The 23,242-nt window shown below is 50.0% G+C and overlaps 1 protein-coding gene across 6 annotated transcripts in view; it reads right to left on the reverse strand.

Moving 5' to 3' along the window:
- LOC144723035 (neuron navigator 2-like) overlaps window positions 1–23,242 on the reverse strand; it is a 137,822-nt gene that overhangs the window by 102,726 nt on the left and 11,854 nt on the right. For 3 of the 6 annotated variants that reach the window (XM_078601566.1, XM_078601565.1, XM_078601561.1), the window contains exon 1: window positions 21,448–21,647. The exons of 1 other annotated variant lie outside the window; for it this stretch is intronic. The gene's annotated coding sequence lies outside the window, so the exon portion shown is untranslated. Of the gene's footprint in view, window positions 1–21,447; window positions 21,649–23,242 lie in introns of those variants that run through there. 2 more of the 6 variants (XM_078601564.1, XM_078601567.1) reach the window with 2 other exon arrangements.

Here is a 23,242-nt window from a genome sequence, read left to right on the forward strand (position 1 = left end):
TCAAATGGGCCAAAAATGTTGCACTTGTGTCCACTGACCCTGACCTGGAATTTCCACATTCCTCTGGCAGGGTCTCTGTAACGGACAACAAGCATTTAAAGATTTGACGAATAACCTCAACGACCCCGCACAGCATGGGAAGGCCCTGTATGTACAGTATGTTGAACTTCATTCGCACCGTACGTAGCCTTCCGTGTGCTAATCGGGAAAAACGACTTCTAGTGGAATCAGCAATACGGGCCGACGTCCACGTGCACGTTTTGCACTCAAAATTCCACCCGAGACTCGAGGAGGTTCCAGAAAGCGTCGCCGCACGTCCACTCTCCGCATCTCCAGGTGCAGGAAAGGCTCGGAGGCGGTGTTTACTTCTGCGTGGCGCTTTCTACGCGGTTCGCAAGCGGCGATCGTATCGGCGCGCGTTTTAAATCGCACGTGCATCGTTCACTTTCACCGCGTGCGGCGGTTAAAAACAACAACACCCCCCCCCCCGCTCGGTGCACCGAAATGGGGGGGGGGGGGGAACGCGCGTCACAACCGTGGTGCCGGTAGCAGCGGTTTTGATTACGCGCTCTTGACGTTTGCTGGGCAATATCACCGCTGCCTCTTTAAATTACTCACCTTAGTTTTCAAAGCTTTGTATGGACTGCCCCCCCCCCTCCTCCTTTATCTGTCTTCTCTCATTCCCTGATGTCCCATCACGCCCGCTCCGGTCACGAGCTGCCCATCTTCTTGGTGTCCCCTCCTCCACCCCGCGCCCAATCGCGCTATCGCTCCTTCTCGCTGCTTCCCCCCTTACACTGTAACAACAAACTCCCTCTCCACGTGCGACTCTCCTCCTCGCTTCCCTCTTTGTCGCACTGCCCTCAGCTCCTATCTCTTTTCTCCACTCGTCTTTTCCCTTCCTCTTTTGCTACCCCTAACAGCACCGCCAAACGCCCTCAATGCCTCCACCTCGCTCCCTCCACCCTAGCCACTACCCGATACCCCATCCCTTATCTTGCGCCACGTTGTACTCTGGTCGGCAAGCATCTCGGTGAATAGAATAGAATATTCGACCAGTGGTGAATGCCACCGCAAGCAAAACAAACAAACAAACAAGGGCCTCCCGTCCACTATCCGTGTTCACGAAGCTCGAGGTGACGGCACCAGGCAGCGGCAGCGCGTCCGCCGCCGCTCGTCGCAGAGGCTTCGCGCTTCGAATCCAGCGGCCGCCACCAAAGTGTCACCGTCGGTGCTGATCGGCCCAGCTGACAACTCCCATCCGCACGCCTGCTTCGCAGCGGACGTTGAGAGATCCCCGCGACGTAATTTGCAAGGGTATACAGAGGGCGCGTCAGACACAACGTTAACACCTATATGGGACTATCGTTTTAAAGGATGAAGAATGGATAATAGACTGTGACGTGATAACAGATGTATGTTAATAACTTCAAAAAGTCAAAGAGTCTCCCACTTGTTCGCCATCATTGTCACATGCCTGGAATCTTCTCCAGGTGGTCTCCAAAGCCCGGAGGCGCATTTCTTGTGGTATTGTTGCAAATTCTCGGAAGTGTTAACATTTTTTGAAGCACCCTGTATTTATTGACTGTTTTTTGTTATTTTTTGTTATTTTCTTTGAACCTATCTACGTGACTTTACCGAACGACCCAAGAATATCGACAACCTGAATTCCTGTGTGTTTTTTTATATAAACCATATTTCTTTTACCAGCTAACGTCCTCACTGAGCTACTTAGCTCTTTTTCAGAAGCGACCTGGCCACAAATGATAGCTCAACAAAGTGGCTCATCGTCATGTGGTCATTTATAGCAGCCAAATACCCTAAACGTGTGATTATAAATGTGGAGGGAAAAACCAGAGTACCCGGACAGAAATCGACACGACCACCGGGAAATAAACATGCAAACTCCAAATATACAGGCATCAGGGTCGGGATGAAACCCACGACCTCCTGTATACCAGGCGAGGTAGTTAACATCTCGCAACTGTAGACCTTGCCCCCACCATCGTGTGCCGGCATCATGGTCCAAATTTTACCAAAATTACTTCACAGATTACTTAATTGGGATTATACACACAGCAGCAATCATCGTGCCCGGCTGGCAGACTCTTGAACCCCGGTCACTCTTGCAAACGAGACTAATCCTGGTTACACAAAATAAAGCTTCAATAGACCGCTGGATGAGGGCGTACCAGGTCTCGACTGGGTATTGAACCCAGAACCTTATAATTCCGAGTCCAATGCGCTGACCTGAATGCCACGGTGACTCCGTCATTAGATCACCTTCATAATGATGTTTTACGGTGCAATTTCCAACTCACCGCTCTTACTCACAACCTAACAAACGATTAGGCTTCATTAAATATGTGTTTGAATATGCCCCTTCAAGGCTATTACCATGCCGATGTGTGCAAAATGTTATCTCGTGATCGGGGTTCCATCGGCTTAACCAATGGACAATCGCTCCACTCCTTGCCCATATATGATGTCGATAAAATAGTGAGCGCTCCTCTAATCTGTGAATTGGCTTCACCGAGAACACCGCCTTCCACGTCATCGCAGACAATGGCACTTCCGCTGCAGCATCAGCAACCATCTGCTGGACGCCACAGTCACGACCTAACAATAGATCTGTGAGCAATCCTCGAGACAGACAAGACACGGAGGTGACTCATTGTAGAGTGACTGCGCGAGTCGGTCGGCACCCTTGAGATCGTGGGGTTCAAGCCCCGGGTGGGCCACTCGAGCCAAACAAAACACTTCGCAGGCGAGCGAGCGAGCGAGTGAGCTTGGCTGAAAATAAAAAGTTTGGTGCTGGGCATGCGTCTACCCTCCACTGCTCACCGCTGTCAGCAGCAGCCACACTCCACAGATTGCCCTGCTGCTGCTGCCGCCTGTACGTAAGCAAGAACATTTGTCACTGCGCACTCTTACGAGTTCGATCCATCACGAATGCGCATCAATCACACATTGAAGTCGGCTCTCTGAAACAACAACAACAACGTTTTGAGTCTGTTGCTGATACTGGCTCAAGACTCAGGGATGGATCCCGAACGTGAGCTCGGTAGCGGTGTTCCAACTCTTTGGGCCGGAGACCTCCAAAAACTGCGTTGGCCGTATCGCGCTCTCGCCGCGTTCCCAACTCCAATTCCTCGTGACCCCCCTCACCCCCCCTCACCATCCCTACGATCCGCGGTTTCGTGATTAGCCATCGTTTCCACTGGAGCGTCAAACTGAAACCTCCGCACTCTGCACGCACCTGATGGTTGGTAATCGCGGCAGGTTGTACCGCGGGTCGCTCGATAGGGATTCGAGTTGAGAAAGATTGCTCAATGGCACACGTGTCCATGGGTGTAAACACTCTATAGTACACACGCCTATAGGTGTATACACTCTGGAGTACACACAGCGATGAGTGTATACACTCTGGAGTACACACAGCGATGAGTGTATACACTCTCTAGTACACACAACTATGAGTGTATACACTCTGTGGTACACACAGCTATGAGCGTATACACATTATCATACACCGCTATGGGTGTGCGCTCTCCGTCTCCAAAGAAATGATGACAAGCGACATCAAGAGGAAGCGTCCGATAACTTCTTGTGACGAGCTCGACCCGATGAAGGCAGATCGGGACGCGTTCAAGCGGTGATTTATTACCGGTGACGAGACCTGGATTCACCCATTATGACCCCTGGCACAAAAATGGAAACATCCAACTTCTCCAGCACTCAAGAAAATGAAGCGAGAGAGAGCTCTCTCCCCGGAGGCAAGGTCACGTGGCACCAATATCTGGGATGCTGGGGGGCACAAAGCACACAGACCTCGTGCCACGCACGGGGATGATCGCGGGTCACCGTTACGCAAATTCGCCTCCCATCGACTGAACGAGTCGATCAAATCGGAGCACCGTGGAAAGATGCGGCCGCACCCATTTTTTCTACCGCATGACAATGTTCCAGTACACACTCGCAAGAGTTGCAAAGGCCACCGTGAGACTCTTCTGCATCCCTGCCCCGCTTCTCACGCCGCCGCGTACCCATGCCACGCGCCGCTGCGGACGTGCACGCTGTGATCACGAGCATTTTTTGACTCGGCAAAGTGGAGTGTGCTTCTCGCTATAGCACTTTCCACGAGCCCCCCCCCCCCTCTGAGCGGCTTGGGAGAGAAATTCGGGAAACTTGCTCCGGGCCTCAAACAAGAGAGGGCCACCCCCCACCCCACCCCCACCCCATCGGGTCTGTTTTTGTTTGCCACTAATGAATTAAAGGGGGCACACGTGGCATTCTGTATGTATGTAGAGCTTATTTTGCACCCTAAGTAGCCAACCGTGCTAATCGGAAATGCGTGGCAGGGCAACAAATTAAACATAGAAAGTAGTTCTATTCAAAAAACGTGATTTTACCAGGTAAGGCCCACTGAGCCATGTAGCTCTTTTTCAGAAGCGACCTGGCCACACTTAATAGGTAAACAAAGTGGCTTGTCAGGTGGATATTCATAGCAGCCAAATACTCTAAACGCGTGTTTTCAAATGTGGAGGGATAACTGGAGGACCCGGAGAAAAATCCACGAGAGCACGGAGAGAGAGACACACAAACTCCAAATACAGCAGCAGGCATCAGGGTCGGGATCGAACCCACGACCTCCTGTATACCAGGCGATGTAGTTAACATCTCGTTACCCCAGTCCTCCAGTTCCTTTGGCCTCGGGGAACCTCTGGGCGTCTTGCAATGCGGGTGTGCGCTCGCGCACACGGCTACGGCCGCGGGTGAGATCGCTCGACACGCCATGCTACACGTGTTGACGTCTGCGCCGGTCACCGCCGGCCCCCATCTGCGAGCGCCGGATCCGGACCTCGTCCGAGCACGGAGGAGGAGGCCCGTGACCCCCTCGGCACGCTCGCGGGGAGAAAAAAAATTAGGTAGGCCACGCCGAACGTGTTACTGCACCGTTGGGAAATGAGGCACGCTGATATGTACGCTTGATAAATGACATACACTGCACACGCACACGCCTACATGGACGCAGGACAAAGATCAATGCCGTGCAGCCTGTAGGAGACTTTTGGGGGAAACTCCTGCGAGTGAACACCTGCTACGTCTGGCCCGGCGCGCTTGCCGGTGGTGTCGCCAGCACCACATCCGGCCGCCTTTGTCTCTCCGTTGTTGATATATACAGCAAAAGTTGCTCGATTAAGGCCGAGTTGACTTAGGGGAGGTCCAGTTACGATTTCATTCGCCCCCCCCCCCCCACCCGATGTTAGCCATAGCTGGGAATTTAAAGCCGCTGGGTTCGTAGTGCCGCAATGCACTAAACACTGCCCGACCGCTCCCCACACACACCCACAAGATTGAGATTCCCCGTTCGCCCTATAAACTGTATGGGCCAGCGCTGTTAGAAGGCTGGCATGACAAATGGGTGTCTGCTCAATGCCTGGGTGGCTGTAAGCGGTCATCTTGGGGCTTATGAGACAGCACCGCATCTGGCTGCCTTCATCTCCCCAGGTCACCGGGGATTGAAGAGTGAAGTTGACGAGCCACTGTACCACTACTATCTACACATATATATAAAGACAAAGATCCCCCTGTATAGCCTTTAACAGACTATTGGGGCAAGTACCGTTAGTGAACAGCTATAAAGGCTGGCATGGCACGCAAGGGGGTCTCCTGAGTGCTGATATTTACACACCGCACCCGGTGCTCATTTGAAGCCAAGTAGACCTGGAAGAGGCCTAGAACCAATTCAAAAACTTTTTACTAATATTGGCCATGAGCAGGAATTGAATTTAGGTAGCTGGATTCATAGCCCAATGCACTAACCACCGCGCCAATGCTTCTCACACATACACACGACATGCACGTGCATAGAATCACACAATCGCAGGTCTATCCGGTGGCTGGATTCCCAAATTCGTTGGTTCCTGCTGGGGACCCAAAACGCCCTAAATTCAGCCCCTGCTGAAAAATGACAGAGCCGTGAAAAGATTCCACGTTCAAAGCAGCGCGCACGCACGCACGCACCACTCAATCTCCCGCTCGCTCGCTTTCTCACAGACGGTTCGAATCTCAGGCGGGCGGTGGCCGACCGACACGTGTGGCGCAGACCCCCGTGCACATTAATTAGAAAAAGTTGTGGGCAGCAGCGCAGCTGAAGAACAAGAAGAAGAAGACGATGGGGTGGGTGGGGGGGTGGTTCTCCCCCGCTCACTTCAAGCATCCCAGAGTCGAGCCCACATCAGAGGGCGCGCACTCAGTTTCCTGGCAGCTGGCGAGTTTAGCTGCGCTGGCCCCAGAAGCGGCCGTGACTAAAGCTTTGCGGAGGTACTGATACTGGCCAGCCACCCCCCCCCCCGTATCCCCCGCCCCCACACTCACCAACTTCCAGCCATTCGTCTTCTTGACGAATGGAGGGGGGGGGGTCATTTCAGCTGCGTGCGTCTGGGTCACCGACCCAGAAAAAGTCTCTGCACCCGGCACACCACATCCGGTCTATCTCTCACTCAGACTGCGGCTGCTTGTCAGTTGGCACCTACTTCAGCCTGTCTCCCAGCAGTCCAAAAACGATGTCAGTATCCTGCACACCACGTCTAGTAAACGTATATCCCGCTATGGATGTGGCTGCTAGTTCAACGCCACCTTCTTAAGTCTACCAGCGATCCTCACATGGCACACCACATCCAGTATACGGCTCGCTATTGTGGTGGTGCCACCTACTCTGTCTAAGAGCCACCAGGAAAAGATTGTGAGAATTTCAGCTGTGGTATTTTTAAGTGGGGGGGGAGGGGGGGCGCAGGGGGGTGGCTGTGTAACTTTGCCAGCACCAGTGACACAGTGACTGGTCAATCCTGCTGTTAATGGGATACAGACCTCAGGCAAAAGCCAGTGATGGCTTAACTTGGCCATTTCCCTGCGGGGCTTCAAGACAAAGGCAGCACAGGATGACGCATGTGAGCAACCCCGTGTGCGGTGGCTTGGGACGCAGCCGTGTAAACTATGCACCTCCTGCCCATCGCGATTCCACGTATTGCCATGATTCATGAGTGCGTGTGTGGTTCGAATTAATAAATAGTCACGTTAAAAATGTGTTCTACTCTTTCCTGCCTCGTAATTCTGCTGTCGTGATCCGGAGTCACGATTGAAATGAACAATGGATGGATTCATCTTCTTTGTTCTTTCGGTAAAGTCACGTAGAAGGGAAATAATAAAATAATAAAAATAAAACATAATAAAATAATTCTCACGACGTTTCGGCCACAACGCAAGCAGCCGTCCTCAGGTGAAGAACAGGTCTGTCGGGGAGACAGCGTCTTCACCTGAGGACGGCTGCTTGCGTTATGGCCGAAACGTCGTGAGAATTATTTTATTGTTTTATTTTTATTATTTTATTACTTCCCTTCTATGTGACTTTACCGAAATAACCAAGAAGATGAATCCCTGCAGTCACGAAAGCTTTAAATCGAAATTTAATGGATGGATTTCGGTCTATACATACCCTGCTCCCCCGAACTCCTGATTGGCATGAATGTGAAATCTGTAGCATTGCCGGATTTAACATTTTGATATTGACCAATCACACGCAGCAGTGTCTGTCAATTACCTTAGGCACCAAGGCTACAGTGGTAGTATTGAATAAATTGAATAATGCCGCTACTCTTAAAAGAGCAATAACTTCAGGCTTGGCAGCATTATGCGATTTCGTTGGCTATATGTTAATGTCGCCACCGTAGCCCGTGAAAAACGCTGCACTGGTGACACTGTTTCAAAAACGCCGACGTAAAACGCACGCAGGTGGGATGTGACACGTTGTTGCACGCGCGAACGTACGCAACATGCGTCCGTGAGCGTACGGAACGATCCTTCAAAAAGGCGAACCCGGTGCATTGTGTTACGCGCCTCCATGGGGAGTCAACAACCCGAAACTTTTTTCGGTGGCTCGAGGGGGGGGTGGTCTCATGGGGGCCCACGCTGTCTAACAGAACTGCTGTGCTCGTCGGAGGATCGAGCACGGGTTTTAGTCACCCGTGATTGAAACTGGGTTCTTAAGTGTGATGGTCTCAACGCCGGCAAAATTCCAGCTCTCGGAACGTCAAGCTCTTGTGACGGAGGGGACATTGCGACGGACGTTCAATGCAGGGCACTGAAAGCTGTGGCTAAAGTGTGGCGGCTAAAGAGGCCGAATGAAGGAAGTGGCCTCAGAACTAGTTCTGTGATGTCATCTTCCAGCGCTGTTCTCGGACACACTGCGGTACGCTGCTATCTCTGAGAATTTGCGAATAAACATTAAGTCTCATAGCATGACACACAGATAAGCACAATTGAAATGCAATTGGGAAAACAGCATCCTGTTTATAAAAAAACTTTAAACGTATGTTGTATAATTCCAGCTATGACAACTCTACAATTCGGTTTGATTGCCATGCAACAAAATTCTTTGCGCCACTCAATATGAGGACGCTGATTGAAGTGGCTTCAAATGGTTAGTAACTCAATGACATCGTCTCCATCGGTCCATTCTTCAACACAAGGTAGTACACTGCACGCCGTAGGATCTCCGAATTGAAATGCCTTCAGTGCATGGCACGTTCCCGGTGACTTGTCGCAGTTGCCAATAGGAGGTGGGGATGCAGTTAGCCTTAAACGTACCACAAATAAATACTAATCATGACTCACGCAGCGCCAACAATGCGGATAATTTGCGCTAAAAATACTCGACCAATTTGCAGAACGTGCGTAATATTAACTGTCACGTGGGTGCACAAAGACAAAGATCCCACCCCCCCCCGTCTAGCCATAACAGACTTTTGGGGCAAGTGCTGTTAGCAAGCACCCATGAACGCTGGAACGGTGGCACACGAGGGGGTGGTTGACCAGCACAATTCCCGGCCGTTTTTGTCTCCCCGGTGGCGATGTTTACACACAACACCAGGTACTCATTTGAGGCTGAGTCTACCTAGGGGAGGCCCAGAACTGGTTCAGCTAATCTTCCCTGGTGTTGGCCGTGAGTGGGGATTGAACTCTGGTCACTGGGTTCGTAGCACAGCGCGCGAAACACGACACTACCACTCAATCCCTGCCGCGTACGCGCACACAACACACACACGCGCAGGGTGATGCTGAATCGGATTTCAATTGTACCAAATTACATCGAGCATCCGCTATGTTACATCGGTATACAGGCTCTATTACCGAACTCTAACAACGCGCGACATGGTAATGCGGCATCTGCAACCCATCGATGGCTGTGTTTTTATGAGGTCTTGTTCGTAAGACAGCTCCGATGAGCACGGTTGGCTATGTATGGCGCGAAAGAATAAGTTTAGTTTAAAAACAGCATCGTTTTTTTTCTCGCGTTATTTTAGACTGCCGTTAGTCGCGCCCGCATCACGATGGTCTGCCTTCACAGACCCTCTACGAACGAATCACCCAAATGTACCCAATGACCTCGGACCTCGTAAAGCGAAGCAGGATTTTTGGAGCGTGGCAAGTTCTTGGACGTGGGCAAACCGCTAGAGCGTTGCCGGGCGGTGTTGTAGGCGTGCGGCTTCCGCGTGGCCGCGAGGCGGCAGAGCTGAGTGCTGCCCACCCCACCGACCTCGTGCGCAAGGGCGTGTGGGTTGTCGTCTCCACGTTTTCCGGCGTCCTCCCACGTGAAGCCACCTGCTTTACGCGGAATCGTCCCAAACGCCGTGGGGCTGAACCCTCCTGAAGAACGGATTCTTGAGAGTCAGCGAGGGGCTTGTCGTCAGCAGATAATTGGCGTGCGGTCCGGGGCATGCGAAAGCCAAATTTGCACCACGCGCAGCGGGCCACAGGACCCACTAGCGATCACGGGATCCAGAGTCACGGTGGAGGCACGATGAAGGCGGTTAGTAGGACGCATGGTATTAATATCTTAAAGGGGGGGCAGGGAGTTGGCTTCTCAGAAGCTCGGGCTCCCCCGTGTAATCGATACTTTAGAAGCCAAGTGCAGCGAAGAGCACGTGAATTAGTAAGTGGATGTGGATTAACGCGTTTCAGGCGGTCGAAATGCAGGGGGGGCTTAAATCTCGAGAGCTCGTGACCCAGAAAACATTTCCGCACGGCAACACCACATCCAGCATACATCTTCGCTGCGGCTTGCGGCTCCTCCGGCGCGTGCTACGGACGCCCCGGAAATCGATCAAGCCGTGGTCTTGCGGGGCTCGTCCAGCGACTGAAACTACGGGACGACGTGGAGAGTTGAACGCCGTGACGTTGTGGGCGTCGGAGCGGTTGGTGTAGCGGTTGAGACTTTTATTTTTGTATTTTGCTCTCGTTCGGCCGCTTTCGCTGCCAGAGCGCCGAGGGCTCGCCCCGTGGCGCCACAATATTTGCGCGCTGTTTGCGTCGAGGGTGTTTGGATCGTTCAGAGGCGCCTTTGTTCTTGCGGTCGCATCATGTGGAGCACGAGGTGGGGGGGGGGGGCAAACCATGGAACAGACCGTCTCCCCCACCACTAATAGGCACCAACATAACAGACAAAGATCCCCCGTATAGCCTTGAACAGACTTTTTGGGCAAGTACTGTTAGCGAGCACCTAAGAAGGCCGGCACTATGGCACACATCTTGTATCCCTAGTGGCGATGTTTACGCACTGTGCCAGGTACTCATTTCAGGCTGAATCGACCTAGGGGAAGCCCAGGACAAGTTCAGATATTCGTCACCAGTGTTGGCCGTGAGTGGAAATCGAACTCGGGTCGCCGGGTTTATAGCGCAGTGCACTCACCGCGACACAACCACTCTCCCCACAAAACACACGCGCATGGGCCCTGCGATCTAACGACCCACGAAGCACGTGCACACGGGGCTGGTTCCATCGCTCAGTCTCCAAAGTTGCCATCCTATCGGGGCCCTCCCGTGTCTGGCGCTGCGTCATTTTTCTCGACCACCGATCATCATCCCTTCTCCAAGTGACATGTCCTGCCAAAGTCCACTCGCTTTTTTTTATTGCAGTTAAAATTACGTATTAAACACAGTGTCTTTTAAAAACGTTTAATGCGCTTAATTACACTGTGTAGCAATTTTTGGGTTCGTTTAGTAAAAAAATCAATGTTCATTTTGATTCATGTTGTTTTTTTTTGAATTTATGTGAACGAAAAGACACAAATTTGCCCGTTTACTCATTGAAAATAGGTAAATTTCAAAATATCACTGTCCTGGTCACAAAAGCAAAGATTGTTGGGGAATAATAGACATTTTCTATACTTTTTAGGCATAAGCAATTACGAAATGACAATTACTACCCGGGAACAAAAATTGTGTTACATAGTGTAATTGCAAGCAACATAACAATATGCCGAGATGAAAAAATAGTATTTAATCTTCTGTACGCCACTTTATGTCTTTTGCTCCACGTTCTTTATCAACGCCCATGTCCCTGATCCATGCCACAGCAGTATGCGTGTATGTATGTTGAACTTCGTTCACGTAGCCAACCGTGATAATCGAAGGTGCGGAGGAAAAGACAACAAACTAAACACAAAAAGCAGTTCTCAAGAAATGAGTTTTCAATCTAGATTTTAAAGTGCATAGCTCCCAGTGGCTGGCTTCCTCGTATCAAACGGCCGCAGAAGCGCATCTGAAAGCGCGTGATGCAGTGACCGTCTATTCTTCGATGGCTGAGCCAAAAGCCGCTGCTGCCAGGATGACCGCCGCCGTTCGCGTGATGGTATATACTCCTTGACGAGATCAGCAGGGCATTGTGGTTCATTTGTGGCGGGTACTTTGTGTGAAATAAGTAAGACCTTACTATGTATTCGTTCGGCAACTGGACAATGTTGCTGGCCATAGCAAAGCTTCACGTGTATTGCTGGTCTTAAGGGGGCACTAGCAAACAGCACTTGCCTCCGTAGACTATGCGTCTCGGAAGAGGGAAAACTTTGTCTTTTTTCATGTTATTGTACAGACCGTAAAGGGGACAGCCGATGATTTTCCAAGAACAGAATAAGCCAAGACTTAAAAGGTCAAATTGACCTCAAGTTACACGCACTCTGAAAACCCAGTGTGTTCGGTCTCGTTACATACACGAACATTAAGCGATCATATACACACCGCATTCCTGCATCGAGAGTTTACCGTATTGAAACGTAATACCGTTACGCTGTAAAGTGGCACTGTGAGTATAATTTTAATAATCTTGATCTTAAAGCATTTCTCAGTAAATTACATGTGGCCATGCCTACAAGAGTAACTAAGCATTTCCTGTGCGAGTCCTCACAGAGCAATTCACTACGAAATAAAATATCCATTATACAGTGAACTAAGAGATGTATTAGCTTAAGCAGCATTGAATAATATAATCTAACGTACGAGGTCTCGTCAGACCATGCCGGTCCGTGGGGGTATGTTTGACCATACTTAACCACGCCGGGCCACGTGGGTTGATGAAGTGAGTTGAGAGTCGGGGACAGGTTGAGCCTTCGACTCTACCGAAACCGCCATGTGCTGCTTTTGCAACGTTGACGCCGGTTCAGATATCACCCGTCCCACTGATGTCAGCCGTGGCCAGGGATCACATTCGGGTCATCCACTCCAGCTCCAGAGCATCATCACGCAAAATGTCGTAACACACCGCTCACCACCCCCCCCTCCACCACATTTAAATTCTTGTAATAAAATATTAACTGACGGGCAGTAAACACGTTTCAGATGTTACGCCGTAAAAAGGCACCCACTGTAAATATTCGGATGATACTTTACCGACGCACACAACGTGTGAGCCGTTTGAAGTCATGGGAAGATGCAAACTCTGCGATTTCGTGGGTGGATGTGGCTGCCAATGCAGTACTGGTGGCTAAAAACGAAGGTATGATGTTGACCAATCCAGGACACGTATTGCACTCAAAAGGAAAAAATAAATGAATTCAAAGACCAAAAGAGGAAAACATTGCACTGAAAAAACAGGAAGCACTATTGTATTCAGGTCTGCTGTGTATTAACAGACTCCCCTTACACACACACATCGTCTTCTACACACATATCCTCACACTCACAAACCAACACATACTCTTACACTCAAACATACCCTTACACTCAAACACACACTCTTACACTCAAACACACACATACTATTATACAAAGACAAATATCCCCCGTATAGCCTTAGACTGTTGAATCGAGTACTGTTAGCGAGCACCTATGAAGGCCGGCACGGCACACGAGGAGGTGGGTGGCCAGCACCACGCCCGGCCGCCTTTGTATCCCCAGTGGCGTTGTTTACACACCGCTTTAGGTACTCATTTAAGGCTAAGTCGACCTAGGGGAGGCCCAGGACTGGTTCAGATAATCACCACTAGTGTTGGCCGTGAGCCGGACTCAAACTCGGGTCGCCGGGTTACTAACCGCTACACTCACCACTACCCTTACACTTGCACACACACCCTTACACTCACACACACACCCTTACACTTACACACACACCCTTACACTCACACACACACCCTTACACACACACCCTTACACTCACACACACACCCTTACACTCACACACACCCTTACACTCGCACACACCCTTACACTTGCACACACCCTTACACTCACACACACCCTTACACTCACCACTACCCTTACACTTACACACACACCCTTACACTCACACATACCTTTACACTCAACACACATATTTACACTTACATACACACACACACCCTTACACTCAAACACACAAAGACAAAATCCTATGTATAGCGTTTAACTGTTGGGGCAAGTGCTGTACTAACCGCTAAACTACCGCTCCCCAAAAGCACACATACCCTTACACTCACACATCCTTACACTCACACACAAACTCTTACACACACACATACTCTTACACTAACACACGTACTCTTAGACTTTCACACACTATATAAAGATCCCCCATATATCTTCTTGGTTCTTTCGGTAAAGTCACGTAGAATGGAAATAATAAAATAATAAAAATAAAACAAAATAAAATTCTCACGACGTTTCGGCCACAACGCAAGCAGCCGTCCTCAGGTGAAGAACAGGGCTGTCCAACCTGAGGACGGCTGCTTAAGTTGTGGCCGAAACGTCGAGAGAATTTTATTTTGTTTTATTTTTATTATTTTATTATTTCCCTTCTACGTGACTTTACCGAAAGAACCAAGAAGATGAATCCCTCCAGTCACGAAAGCTTAAAATCGAAATCCCCCATATAGCCTTAACCACCTTTTGGGATAAGTGCTGTTAGCAAGCACCGATGAAAGCCGGCATGGCGCACGAAGGGGTGGGTGGCCAGCACCACGCCTGACCGCCTTTGTCTCCCCAGTGGTGATGCTTACACACCGCCGCACCAGGTGCTCAAACACAAATGCTGTGCTCTATTGCGTACACCTCTGTACTTGCAGGAAATGCTAAATAGAGTTATGCAAATCTTCTAGATTTGAAGCTTTCGTGACTGCAAGGATTCATATTCTTAGGTTTTTTCGGTAAAGTCACGTAGGTAAAAAAATTAAATTAATAAAAGTAAAATTAAAATAAAATTAAAATCACAACGTTTCGGAGGCAACACAAGCTTCCGTCTTCAGGTGGAACCGTCACAGCACGATTGCTGTATCAAGTGAGCTTGTGTTGCCTCCGAAACGTCGTGATTTTTATTTTATTTTTATTTTACTTTTATTAATTACATTTTTTTACCTACGTGACTTTACCGAAAAAACCTAAGAATATTATGCAAATCTTGTAATACATTTACAATTACACGACTTAAAGAGGGGGAGGGGGGTTACTTTCAATTGCATAGGACGACTTTTAATTAATAACTGCGAAAGCTGCGGCTTAGAAAGCACTCGGTTGGCCCGATTCATGATCCAGTTCAAAGTATCAGGCAACTGAATAACTCCCGCACAACTCAAAGCTCAAGTCATTAAACAAACTGCGTGTAATCCTTAAATTGGGAGCACGGGGGAGCGACGCCACAGTGCTTAGCAAAGTGGACTTGTTATAGAGTAACATACAGACAGAGAAAAAAACGATATCCTACATTGCTATCATAGGAGTTACCATATGTAGATACAAAATATGAATTTCACTGAGGGACCGCGTGCGTTGTCTTGGCGTGGTGTTTTTTTTCCTGTTGCTTTGCTGCCTTGCCCAAGCTTGCGAAATGTCTTACACAATTTTAACTCATAAACTTTATTTATTTACATTTATTTTGCGTTTTGTTTACCTTTCCTATACGTTGCAAGCCCTATCCTGTTTGTGTACCGTTTGTTGCTGTAACGTTCTGACCCACCCCTACTGGACGCCTGTGAAAGGGGGCTTCATAGCTCATCGGATTTCTCCAGGATGAAGAAAGATTCCGAGGCGGTATATGGGTGGAATTGTGGCCCAGCGGTTCACACGCTGCACTCCGACCCCGGCGAGCAGACTTGCGTTCATGGCCACGGCTAATATCAGTGGCGAGCTATATATCGCAACCCTTCTTGGCAGTCATGCCGCCTTCACCAAAACGAAACACTTTTTTCATCTTCTTGGTTCTTTCGGTAAAGTCACGTAGAAGGGAAATAATAAAATAATAATCATTCAGACGCTGTCTTTCCGACAGACCTGTTCTTCACCTGAGGACGGCTGCTTGCGTTGTGGCCGAAACGTCGTGAGAATTATTTTATTATGTTCTATTTTTATTATTTTATTATTTCCCTTCTACGTGACTTTACCGAAAGAACCAAGAAGATGAATCCCTGCAGTCACGAAAGCTTTAAATCGAAACTTTTTTTTTGTCTTACTAGGTAAGGCCCACTGAGCTACGTAGATCTTTTTTTCAGAAGCGACCTGGCCACAAATGGTAGCTCAACGAAGTGGCCTGTCATAATGTGGGATTTATCGTGGCCAAACACTCTAAACGCGTGACGTTGATTCTTAATGTAGAGGGAGAAACCGGAGGACCCAGAGAAAAATCCACGTGGCCACGGGGAGAGAGACACGCAAACTACAAATATACAGCAGGCGTCAAGGTTGGGATTGAACCCACGACCTCCTGTGCACCAGGCGAGGAAGTTAACATATCTAACTCACCAGTGTGGGGAACGACGATTAAACAACCCTCACGACTCACACAGTGTGCGGGAGGCTCTCATCCAGCAGTGGATTGGTAAAGGGATATACGGTACATTAATACATCGTTAGCATTATTTTGATCAACATTCAAAGCAGAGGATCTGGTGACCGAGTCATCACCGCCACCTATTCACAGCTAAAGACATGTAACATAAGACCCACGTAATCCTTACGCACAATGGTTTAAAGAAAAATGTTCGGATAAGAGAGCTCACAGGGTGTGGTAATAAAGTGGATTCCCAGAAACTATGGAGGCTCAAAGGAGATGTTTGACTATATAATATTGCATTTCTCAGAATAACAAAACATAAAATCCGCTTAATAAAAAAAAATTCCCCCACCACCTATATTACCGTTAGTTTATCATGTTACGGGGCTTATCATAGTAAGACACGAGTGTTTAAAAGTATACATACCGTAACTGTATTTTTATACATAGTACAGTATATATAAGAGTGCATTTCTGACTTGTGGCTGCCACTCTAAATTTGCCAATGTGATTTCTAACTTTGAATCTTACCCGTGTATCGATAGTTCAATATTAATGTCCAATATAATTGAAGGACTGTGTGTTGTTGACTTGGTGTGGTCTGGGACTGTTGTTGTTTTGCTGCCTTGCCCCAAGCTTGTTGACAAATCTGCAGGAATGTATGCCGTGCAATTTGTACTTCTACACTTTAGGTAAATTATTTTTTTAATTAGTAATCGACTTGCTTGCCTATTTATCTATCATTTACTCGTATAATTTTTTTCGTATTATTTGTTCATCTAACTCGCTAACCCGTCCCTGCTGGATCGTCTGTGGGAAAAAAAGCATCACAGCTCATCGGATTCCTCCTCTGGTCTAAATAAAGATTCTGAGTCTCCGTCGTTATTTTTGACCACCAAGTCCACGATTCTTAACAAATCAGCTGGCGTGCAGCAGCTGTCGCTTTGCAAGACTGCGAGAAGCGGCCACGTCTAGGGAAACCCTAAATTCAGCAGTGACCATACCATGGCTGATGCTGATGCTGATGATATATTTCTGCACCGAGACGCACAACCGCGATGGCATTTCCTAATCGCAGTGAACATCAGGGAGGTCAAATAATGCCCTCTAATATTGTGACAATGGGAGGATGTGCTCTTCAGTAACCCATTCATTTGGCCAACGATTCTATTCAGAGTACAGTATTGCAATATTTAAGATACATTTGGAAACGTATCCGTCCTCAAAAGGGCATTCGCTGTATCCAACTGTGCACAAAATTCGTTGTAACGTGAATGTAAAAAGACACCATACAAGTGCAATGATGATGATGATGATAGCAGTGGTGTAGCTTTGGTTGGCATGGGTCCTGGGTGCAATGAAAGAAATGTTGGGGGGCTCCAAGTCCAATTTCCCCAACCCTACCTCTTCATAAGCTCGATGGACTGGGCCACTCCAGCCCTATGAACCACCTCGCGCAATTGCACCACCTGCACACTTGATAGCAAATGCCAATGACCCACAGTGGCGAGCACCCATGAAATCCGACACGGTACACAAGGGAGTGGGTGGCCAACACCACACCCGGCCGCCTTTGTGTTCCCAAGTGGCGATGTCTACAGCTGAAGCTGCGTCGACCTACGGCAGGCCCAGGATCAGTTCAAATAATAATCGTTGGTTGAGGCCATGTGCGGGAATCGAACTCGGGTCGACGGGTTCGTTGCACGGCGCGCTCACCGCTACACATCACCGCTCACCGCACACACGCACAGGAGCGTGCAGCGTGGAGTGTGCACACGACCCAGTGCAGTGGTCTTTGTGCAGTGAGCAATTGCACCGCCTGCACACTTGCCGCATGGAATACATATTCATCGTGCTATCGATTGGCCCACATGAGCAGCCCCCGTGCCAAGAGCTTCTTGCGCACGGCACGATTGGTCAGAAATGCTGCATGGATGTATTCTCCTCCTCTGCCTTTCTCCCTCTCTCTCTCTCTCACAGCAATACACCGACAAACGACCGGTGGATGGTAACTCACGGTGTGGATCACCTTCACACAAGCAAGCACGAGAGCATGGTGCAGTCCATGTGCCAATCCACTGCAGGACGAGGGCCTCCTCCCACGTGCTGTGCGGCTTCGTGTGAGTTGTCTTCACCGCACTTCGCCCATGCTGGTCAGTGCATGTCGATGAAGGCGGCGGGGTGGGGGCATAGAAGGACAGTACAACAGTGGATTCTGCTGCATTGTCGTCTGCTGCCTCCCTTCTCATCAGCAGTCTAAAACAAATGACCAAATCAGCTGGAATGCACCCAGAATCATGAGACGTCTAAAGTCGTGCAGAGCTCAGCTTGGGATTGTGTTTCGACGGGCAACCACCACCACAACCACCACCAATATACATAAACACAAATACTGGCTCTACTTCATTTACAAAACACAGCACTCGCCGCTAAGAGACGCGTAACCAAAGAGAAGAGAGAGGGAGAGGAAAAAAACAGATTTGTGAAGCTCATCGCGACCACACAAAAACACAACCGGAGTGGATTGCTCCCTCCCCACCCCCCCTCCTCCATCTCCCCCCCCCCTCTCTACGGCGGATCGATCGAGCGAGGCGTGTGGGGAGTGCGCGAGTCCAAGGCGGCGGCGAGGCCAAATCCGCCGCCAGGTTTTGAAGCCGACCGTGTTGTGCGTTTCATTAGGGTGGGGGGGGGGAATCCCTTGGGTGAGCCCAATGCGCTACAGCTGTGGCCTCATACGCACACACGCAGTTTGTAACTGGAGTCAGTCCTGCCGTTAGAACATTGGGCCAATTTTTTTTTGAAAGCTTCGCCCTGCCCCTGCACACGTCGTCAGTTTTGCCCGCCCGTCCGCCCGCCTCTTCTTTCTCCAGCCCTACAAAGCCAGGGCGGGATGGGTTCACACCCCCCCCACCCCCACTTGCCCCCCCGACTAAAAAAAAACTTCATAAGCCACCCCCCACACACACACACCCCACGGCTTGTGCCCTTCTCGCACGAGAACAAGCGACTGAGGTTGCACAGGTGTGTGTGTTGTGTGTTGGGGTGGGCTGTGGGTGGGGGGGATGTGCAGCCTACGTTGTGCAAAGGGGCAGAAAGAAGAGGGAGGCGAGTGAAAATGAGAAACACCCATCCTGTGTGGTGGACCTTGAGAAGTGGGGGGGGGGGTGTGTGTTTTGTTTCGTTGGAGGCACTGGAATTGTGCCACAGCTAATGACCCCCAGTGTAAGTTTTTGAGAGAGGAAAAAAAACTGGCTTATTGTCAGGGTGACTTTGTAAAAGTAATAATAAATACAGACTACGCCCCCCCTCCCCGCTTTTTAAGGTTGTCAGCGAAGTTTGTATATATTTTTTTATTGGTATGGAAATATATAGCTCAGTCGGAGGTGTAGCAGAGCTTCTAGTTATTCAATGTTGAGTTCAAATCCTGGCCAGGATCAAGGCAGTACAACAATTCCTCTGGAGGTCTGTTAAAATAAGCACTGCTTTGCGAATTACAGTGGCAGCCGAGGAACAGAAGACCGCCCAAAAGTACATCCGCCGCAGAGATGGAGCAATTAAATCAGCTCCAGTGCAGGCCCTAAGTGACTCACCACATCACAGAATCATAGGAGGTGGCGGTGGCATGAAGCGGTCTCCATCCAGCAGTGGATTGAACAAGGGTGATGATAATGATGATAACTTTGCGAACAATATTTACTTGAAATTCAGCAGCGGTTGTGCTCTACAGACTGGACCCCACCATAGGAACATGGAATTACCACCACTGGCATAGCACTCGTTTAGATAGTTGCTATTGCTATCACAATTATGAAGTCACTTTAAGCGACAAACAACGTGGCGGTGTGTGAAGACAACAGCACGTACAGTTATTTACAACCCTGGGGTCCGCTCCCTGATTTGGGTCAGCGAGTCTTCACCCCAAATATAATTAATACACCGATCATAAATAACAGGGCCTGACAGACACGACACGGGTGCATACTTCCATCCAAACACATTCCTGAGCATTGGCATCAATTTCTTTCCCATCGGTGACGACAAAATAATGTTTTGCCCCAATCCCCCCCAAAAAATAGACTCTGAACGACCCAAGTGTGAACTGAAAGCTCCTATTAGCGCCCTTTAACGGTCAGGCGTTGCAAATAAAATGTCTCAAATCATGCGTACAGTACCATCGCCGATGTGTTACATTAACATTTCCGACATGTGCGTCTGATAAACACGACTCCATCCGGCGTGCAGCAACAAAATCAAATTCGCGTTCCCGTGCGGGGGGTAAAACACACAAAAAAAATCAAACCCGGCTTCACGCCACACGCCAGCTCAGCAGATTCGCTCAATTCCGTTATCAAGCTCGTCGCATTTGAATGAGGGGGTGAGCGGTGAGGGTTGGTGGTGGGGGGGGTTCAGACACGGAGGGACGGTGAATGCTGGGAAGGGAAACGGGATGCGCGTATTCGTCGTCACGTACGTTTGCATGATCGCACGGTGCCCGTGTCCACCTCTCTCTCTCTATTTGTGTGCGTGCATTGCAGCATTATTTAATGATGCAGAAAAGCAGCTCGCCAAAGCACTTTTCAAGCAGGCGAAGAAAAACGCCGCTCACGCCAAGCTCACATTTTTTTGGGTTTTTTTCCCACCATACGATATTGCTTGCCTCTATTGCCCCGAAGCGATTCTGCAGACGTGCCCGTCCCCCACCGCCCTTTAGCCCGCCCATTATTCCCTCCCTTTGTCTCACACGCGTGCTCCCTACAGACGGGGAGGGCAAGGGAGCTTCAAACGGCCAATGTCTCGGCCTGGTCCTAAAAACGCCAAGTCCCCCCCCCCCCGCTGTTCCATAACCGGCGTGGCACGGAGCGCCCCCCTTCCATGGCATGAATTCATGTCTGTCAGTCGCCGACGCTGTTACAAGATGTTATCGGATGTCCTCTCATCCTCATCCTGTGTTGTTGTTGCTGCTGCCGCCGCCGCCTCTAGAGGCGATTCGCATTGTGCCTTGTATATTGGTGTGGATTAGATTATGCGAAGTGATACTCCAACATAGATGGGGGGTGGGGGGCGGTGATGTGAATTATGACCACACGAAAAAAAAACCCAGCCACGTTATACGCCTGAAAATAAAATAAAAAGTGGTCCGGTCAAAATTATTCGCAGGCAAATGTGTACGAACTTCTACACCACTGAAATGTTTTACAATTCCCGTGAAAATTAAAACTCGCGAGTAAGAGAATGCTCCAATATTTCACTAATACACATCACTCACACGCAACACACACACACAACACAAATACATGAGTGGAATACCATTGGCTTAAAGTCACTTTTAAAGCAGGCAAGGCGTCGGTAAATGTCACAAAGCCACGGTTACTCACTGTACACAAATGAAAGCTCCACTATTCTCGAGCAGAAACAGCAGCGGCGGCGGCAGCAGCAGCAGTCTTCACGATCGGACGCACGGACGGCCAGCCACACAGACGAGCGTCATCTGCCGATGCTATCATGACCTCACTGCTGCACGAGCCTCGTGGAGAGAAGAGAGAGAGGAGGGCGAGAGGGGGAGACGCTGGGAGTGGTGGGGGGGTGGCGCCCGAATCCGAGGGGGTGTTGGAGGAGAGGCTGGGGGGGGGTGGAACTGGGGATGGGTGGCGCTGCTTGTGGGTGGAGAGAGGGGGGTGGGGTGGAGAGAGGGGGGGGGGACCACCGTGTGTGCAAGTGCTTCCTCTCTCTCGCTCTCCCCTACTGCTGACAATCGCGCTCGCATCTCTGTGCCTCTCCCCTTTCGCCCATCCCACCAAGCCCTTCTGGTCACTGGGCGGACGGACGGGGCATTTGTCAAAATAAGAATGTTAAACGTCGTTTTACATCACGCCCGAGGGCCAGTGGCGGCCTTTGTGGGTGACTCTAACGGCAAGGGAAAATTAAACAATGAGGTGTGTATCGAATTATTTAACGCCCTACCTTATAAACATGGCTAGGAGGGGAGGGAGGGGGTGGTGATGGCCGTGCAGTGTTCTGTACACTGCGCTATGATCCTCGTGACACGAGTTCGATCCCTATCCATGGCTAGCATCAGTGGCTCGTGATATCTGAACCGGGCCTGGGAAATCCCCACCCTGCCTGTCGTATATCATGACCCCACTGACACACGGTGAAACAACCCCCCTGAGCAACACGGTGTGGGGGATGCCTTCCTCGTGCAATGGAATGACATTATAACGTCATCTGCTTGGCGAATTAGGCGAGCAGTACTTGGAAAGCTGGACGTCATCCAGCAGCTGATTGACAACACTGCCGTATGCGTGCATATGCGTACACAGGCAATGTGCCCGCATCGCGCGGAGTCTAACATCACGCCAGCCCGCAACCTTCGGAGTGGCGGACCTATATCTGAACCCAATTCGTCATTAAGCAGAACCCCCTGGCGATATGAGAATAATGAGCCCACAGCCTCGCAGTCTTTGGCTGTACCTCTCTGAACCCGGCAAGTCCTGGTCGCTCGCGAAAAGGGGGCAAACGTGATTCTCGGAAGAGTGGGGCCAAAGTTTTGATCGTGACTACGCTCGCCACCACCTCCACCACCGCCAACAACGAAAAAAACCCGACCCGCACAACGGACGGCCGTGACTCAGCGTCGGCTGTCCGTGCCAGACACGGCACCGAAGAAAAACGGCGTCGGGGCGGGCGTGGGAGGACGGCACCCCGGTCCTCGTTCTCGTGAGCTTCACCACTGCCCGGTCTTCTCGACCACCAACATCGCTGGCCCAGCCACGGGGCTTTGCAGCAATGCCACGGTGGGCAGATCAACGCGTGCGTGCGTACGGAGGAATGGCAGCGCCCCCCCCCCATCCTCCCGGTCGAGTCATCGGCGGAGCGCCCCCTTTCTTTGGGGGGTTTCACCGTTTGGTGTAACCGCTGCAAGGCTGTGCCAAAACAAACGCCGGCGGAGGCGAGATGAATGCCCGCGGGGAAATCAAACTCGCGCCGCCGAAGGGAAGCACAGATCCGCCACGCGGCTCTGAGCAACATTGGGCAATCACGGCCCTAAATCTCCGCGGATCATCCCAAACGCAAAAAAAAACGTTACATTTAAATAAAAAAAAAGACAAATCCTAACGCCTGGTTGGTAGATGGGGTGCCGTTTTTGGGTTTTTTCTTTACACTCAAATG

Source organism: Lampetra planeri, chromosome 16 (assembly GCF_965212315.1).
Source record: "Lampetra planeri chromosome 16, kcLamPlan1.2.h2, whole genome shotgun sequence".
Classification (NCBI taxonomy): domain Eukaryota; kingdom Metazoa; phylum Chordata; class Hyperoartia; order Petromyzontiformes; family Petromyzontidae; genus Lampetra; species Lampetra planeri.